Below are 5,649 nucleotides of genomic sequence, written 5' to 3'. Positions count from 1 at the left end.
ACATGAACGCTGTACTGCAAAAAAAAAAAAAAAATCGCTCCACTAAGATGATGATAATATAAAAAATATGGCACTTCCTGTTTCACTCTGGCCATGGCTAAAAAACAAACAAACATAAAAAAACTATGCCATGTTACAAAATAGGTAAATCTTGAATTATCTGGGGGGTTTTTTCTTTTCTTTTCTTTTCTTTTTTTAACACTTTTTGTATTTGTAGGCTATTTATGTCACAGGCACTTTACAAACATTACTGGTTCTGGCCTATAATTAAACATCGGTTCAACTTAACCAGCACTTTACTGTAGGTTATACCACGTTTTTCTTATTTATTTTGGGGGGTGTTTCATCAATCTTGACCAGTATCAGCAATCAATTATCCAGTTATTTTTTCTCTCCTCTATTAGTTAATATGTTAATTTTTCTCACTTTGTGGTAATTTATTTCTCACAGTTTATGGAGTTCTGTTGTCCTTTTGTCTGTGTAACTTTAGTATCTTGTTTAAAATATGTTTAATAGATTTTGCTCATCTTCTGTGTTTTGTGTTCGGTCTCCTCTTCTTACTCCTCTGATCATTACACCTGTTTCTCATCAGCACACGTTTTCATTGTTGGTCCTGGTGCTTTGTCATTTAAAACTCCAGGTTTTGTTTTACTGTAATAAATTATGAGAGGTTTGTTACACTCATGAAGTATTGGGTAAAATATTGTCTGATTTCTAGAAGTCTTAAAACTCAAACTAGTTTGTGTACATTATTTTCTTTTATTATTTATTCATATTTTCTGCTTGCAGAACAAGAATCAGCATTTTCTCTACATTGCTCACATCCGTCCAGACTCGGCTGCATATTTTAACAGAACACAATGGCTTTCTTTATGTGACGTCTTTCTTTACTGTCCTTCTTATCCTAATTGCATCTTAGTTGCTGCTGTTCAGCTGCAGCTGCTGTCATTGTCAACCTGCATATTTCCATGTTCTGATGGTCATCTACTTATTGTTTGATCTTAGTCACAATTGTTTTTTGTACTGTTCTCATCACGTGAATATTCCTTGAGTTCTGGCAACTGTTTGCTCGAATCCGGCAACTCAGATATTCAGCCTTAAAAGTCCAAAGTCATTGTGCATTTTAACTTCAATTTTTAATTAAAAATACGAGAGGAGACATTGCCCAGTCTGTGGAGTGGATGTTACAGCTGCAGCAGGCACACCAGCTCACGAACACGCTCCTGCCCAGCAGAGACGCAGATAGCATGTCCTGCGGGGATGAAGTGTCTTCCACTATGGCAAGCCAAAAGGTCTGTTAATAGCCAGACATGTGGTAAAAGTGTCTATTAATGGGCCACTTGGCTTGTTGCTGTCTAAAATAGTAATTTAATCAAGTGTTTGCAAATGTAGGTAAATGTAGATGTTTAACAACCAGTTAAAGGGATTCATGATTAGTTGTAACAATAGACTTTATTTGAGAAATTCCTTTTAGATGTAAAAACAATACAGTAAAATATTGCAGGCTGTTTAGTTTTTACAAATTTAAATAAAATATTGCCACACGAACGTCGCCATGTTGTTTACGCTGCAATGCATTCTGGATAAATGATGTATGCTAGGTCCTGTAGTGCTAGCTCCATCCACATTTGTTTTTAACCATATTGCTAATTGCACTAACATTTTTTATATTTTCAAAACTTAACCTAATATGGAATATACAGACTTCAAATTCATATTTTGGAAATCTTTAACAAAAACCTGTGCAAGTCTGCACAAAAACACTTCTGACCTGTAATAATTTATAAATCATCTAAATTGTATCATTTAGAACTGGCTCCAGGCGATGTCTCACCTGGCATCTCTCCAACCTGTTCAAAAGACAAATTACATGATGTTTTTTGAATAACTTGTCTACATAAGTTTTTGAATAATATGAGGAAAAAAAATGTTATTTGAGCTGCAGCTAGTAGCATTAAATCAGAGCTTCTCACTTTATTCTGTTTCATGGTAGAGGTGTGGTGCTGCTTTATCGCTAAAAGATACGTGAAGGAATAATGTACTCCAACATATTAAAAATAAACGTAAACCCCTTGCCATATCCTGATGCATGCTCAATAATCCAGGTAGAAAAATCTTAAAAAGTTAAATCTGGTCCTCTGGACCAGCTGTAGCCTTCCTGTGTCTACTCTATAGATTCCAGTACAGAGCGGTTCTGACTGCATCATCAACCCAGCATGCATTGCGCAGGTGAAAAAATGGCAACCTCCAGGGGTGAAAAATATAACAAAATACATAAAGTTTTTGAAGTAATTATGAGTTTTTACATATCACAAACAGCTATTTTTAAGTTAACAGGAAAATTACAACATATTTAGGCAAACATATTCAACTAATCATGGTTCCTTTTAAAACAGGCTACACCAAAATGCAGGAAATAGCATCTACTTTATTCAAAAAGTTAAGGGGGAGGAGGACCCACAGGTCCCCCCCCCCCCCACACACACACACACACACACCGCTCGTCCACCATCCGCGCTCCGGCATTGATCATTTTACAAATTGAGCCCTGCTGCTACTGTATGTGTAGTGACTACTTTTGAGCCTGTTTCTGTATGTCAGCTACGTGTTTTAAATTGATCAACCCCCTGAACATTAGGTTCTTATACGACCACATGGTCTGCATGAAGTTGACGTTCTGTATTTTATGTATTTCAGAGTATGTTTATCACTCTAATTGGATATAAGTTGGTACTGAATGATGAAATAAAAGTGCAGATGTAATGTATCTGTTGTGTCGTTCTTCTATGTCTCTCTCTTAAAAAAATATTTTTAAATCAATTGCATTACTTGTTATAAAAAAGAACTATATATTTATGTATGTGGGTGTGGAGTGAATAAATTAGTAAAGGAACTATGTTTGGAACACTTTTTTCCCACTGCTGAAAGGTGAAGGCAGAGGGATTACGTGTGTGTCTTCCTGTGCCTGTTTTTTTCATGATCTGGAACTGGAAACTGTAACCAATGAATCACCTTAAGTAACAAGTGATTCAACATTTGGAGTCAATCCAATTCAAAATGGTTGCCATGGTTACCACAGCTAATCAAACACTGACACATTAGCCAACATAAAAATAGCCATCACTATGTTTCATATATATGGAGCTAAAAATTTGATGTGGTTGTAGCTGAGAGTCATCTCTCAACACACTCTAAACATAAAATGTATCATTATTAGACCTTTATTTATACAGGCTAGTTCCATTGAGCCTCGAAGACTCATTTATAATAGAGACCTACATACAGGCAGATATTAGTGGACATTCCGCCTGGTCCGTGCTCGATTTAGCATTCTCCAAGACTGAATCTTTCATGCTGGCGAGTTCCAGGAGCCGCAAGTGGCTTACGAGTCTCGGAAATCGAATCCAGCTTGCGGTTGAGCCAGTAAGCATATGAGCCTGAGCGCTCAAAGCATGATATAATGCTCAAAACATTGTTTTCAAGCCTTGACTAGTCTCAAAACAACCTAGACAAACACTAGTCAAGATTTATCATGAGCTTTCTTTAACAGTGGCTTTCTCATTGCTAATCGTCATAAAGCTCAGACTGGTGAAGAACCTGGCAACAGTTGATGTATGCAGAGTCTTTCTCGTCTCACCTGCTGAAGCTTGTAACTCCTTCAGAGTGGGTGTCTCAGTGGTTTCTCACTATTCTCCTTCCTGTGTGATCACTCAGTTTGTGACAACAGCCCATTCTGGGTAGATTTACACGTCCCATATTCCTTCCATTTCTCAATAAAAGGATTGAACAGAACTCCTGGGGATGTTCAGGACTTTATAAATCATTTTGTATCCATCTTCTCACGTGTACTTTTTAATGAACTTTTCTTTGAGTTGAATTAGGACAGTCACTTTACAGGGGGTGAATATTTGTGCTGTCACTTACTCTACAGCACGTTTTTACTGAATTGGTAGTCCCTATTCCTTAGGATTAGTGAAGGCATTTTAAAAAACTATTTTGTAATGAAGTCCAATATTGATTTGGATCATATTTGATTTATGACATCAATAAAAGCATAAAACATCAAAGAGGGTGACTACATTTTATAGGCATGGTAGGATTTAAGGTTTCCATTAAAATAATTCTAATGGCATCTTATCACAAATAAAGAGAAACTTTGTTGATCTAACAAAAAGGCAGTTGTGATACAAAGACATCTGACACACCATCTGGCTGTGATGCGTTATCTGGATCTAAGAAAACATCTAATTATACCCTTCCATCATAATGTTTGTGCATATGCCACCTCTCTATAACCACAACCTTCAGTGAAAGACTCAGCCTGTATGCATTGTGCAGTCAAAAGTATTCACCCTCTTGGATGTTTTACCCTTTGATTGCTATTACAAAACTGTTATGGTCAATATCAACAGGCATTTAGACAAAAATAAAAATTTTGGCTAAGTGACGTAATTTGTCAAAAAGGCACATTTATACTGACCAGACTGATTTTAGATGGAAATAAAAGCATATTCATTCAGCCTTTATTTAAACAGATAAATCACATTGAGCCTCGAAGACTCATTTACAAGTGAGACGTGTTTGGACATACAAAAAACAATGGTTAACTGGACACATGTAGGAGTTGGAGGCGAAAAATAATTCCTATCAGACTTTTTTTTCTTGCCTGAGGAAAAAAAACCCCTCTAATATTAAAAAAAACCACCTCACACAAACAAGCACATATTTGCGTAGACATTCTGCATCAGAGACGAGACAGGTCAACAACGCTTATAGATGCTCTCGAGGTCACTGTAATCAGTCAATGTCCTCCGGTGAGATCCATAAACATTCTCGAGGTATATCCTGATGCATGCTCAATAATCCAGGTAGAAAAATCCAAAAAAGTTCAATCTGGTCCTCTGGACATTCAAAAAAAACAAAAAACAAAGCAAAAAAATTTAGAAACGTTTCGTCTCTCATCCAAGAGACTTCCTCAGTCTGAGGTGCTGTTTTCAGCTCAGTCTCTTAAATAGCACCATCTCAGAGTGGCTCAAACAGTTTGCTGCTGACAACCAAAACCAGCTGATCACATGCTCAAGAAGGACCATCAGCCTAACAATGGATCATTAGCACACTGATGGCTGTTTACTGTTCACAGAGGGCTGAGTGATACTAGCAATCACAGCATTGTAAGAGGGGGACAATGAACACGTAGGCCTTCACCCCTGTTTAACGATGGATGATTTCTTTTCACAAAGATGGCCTCCTTTACTCCTCTCTCAAACCATCGTTCCTCTCTGTCCAGGATGTGAACATCTTCATCCCTGAAAGAGTGACCGCTGGCCTGGAGATGAGTGTAGACCGCAGAGTCCTGGCCTGATGATGTTGATCTTCTGTGCTGGTCCATCCTTTTGGCCAGTGGCTGTTTAGTGTCCCCGATGTAAGACTGATCACAGCCCTCCTGACACTGAACAGCATACACAACATTGCTCTGTTTGTGCCGGGGGACTGGATCTTTGGGATGAACCAGTCTTTGCCGTAATGTATTTTGGGGTTTAAAAGCCACTGGGACGTTATGTTTAGAAAATAAACGTCTCAGTTTCTCTGATACTCCCTCAACATATGGAATGACCACTGGTCTGGGTCTGGGTTCCTCCTTTTCACCTG

The 5,649-nt window shown here is 37.8% G+C and overlaps 1 protein-coding gene across 1 annotated transcript in view; it reads right to left on the bottom strand.

The window, feature by feature from the left end:
* The window catches only part of LOC119420531 (reticulon-4 receptor-like 1), a 148,868-nt gene that overhangs the window by 2,010 nt on the left and 141,209 nt on the right, over nucleotides 1–5,649 (bottom strand). The gene's annotated exons all lie outside the window — the stretch shown is intronic.

Source organism: Nematolebias whitei, chromosome 14 (assembly GCF_014905685.2).
Source record: "Nematolebias whitei isolate Nwh7 chromosome 14, NemWhi1, whole genome shotgun sequence".
Taxonomy (NCBI): Eukaryota; Metazoa; Chordata; class Actinopteri; order Cyprinodontiformes; family Rivulidae; genus Nematolebias; species Nematolebias whitei.
Note: the sequence above shows the minus strand (reverse complement) of the source record. Positions and strands in the feature narration are given on the sequence as shown.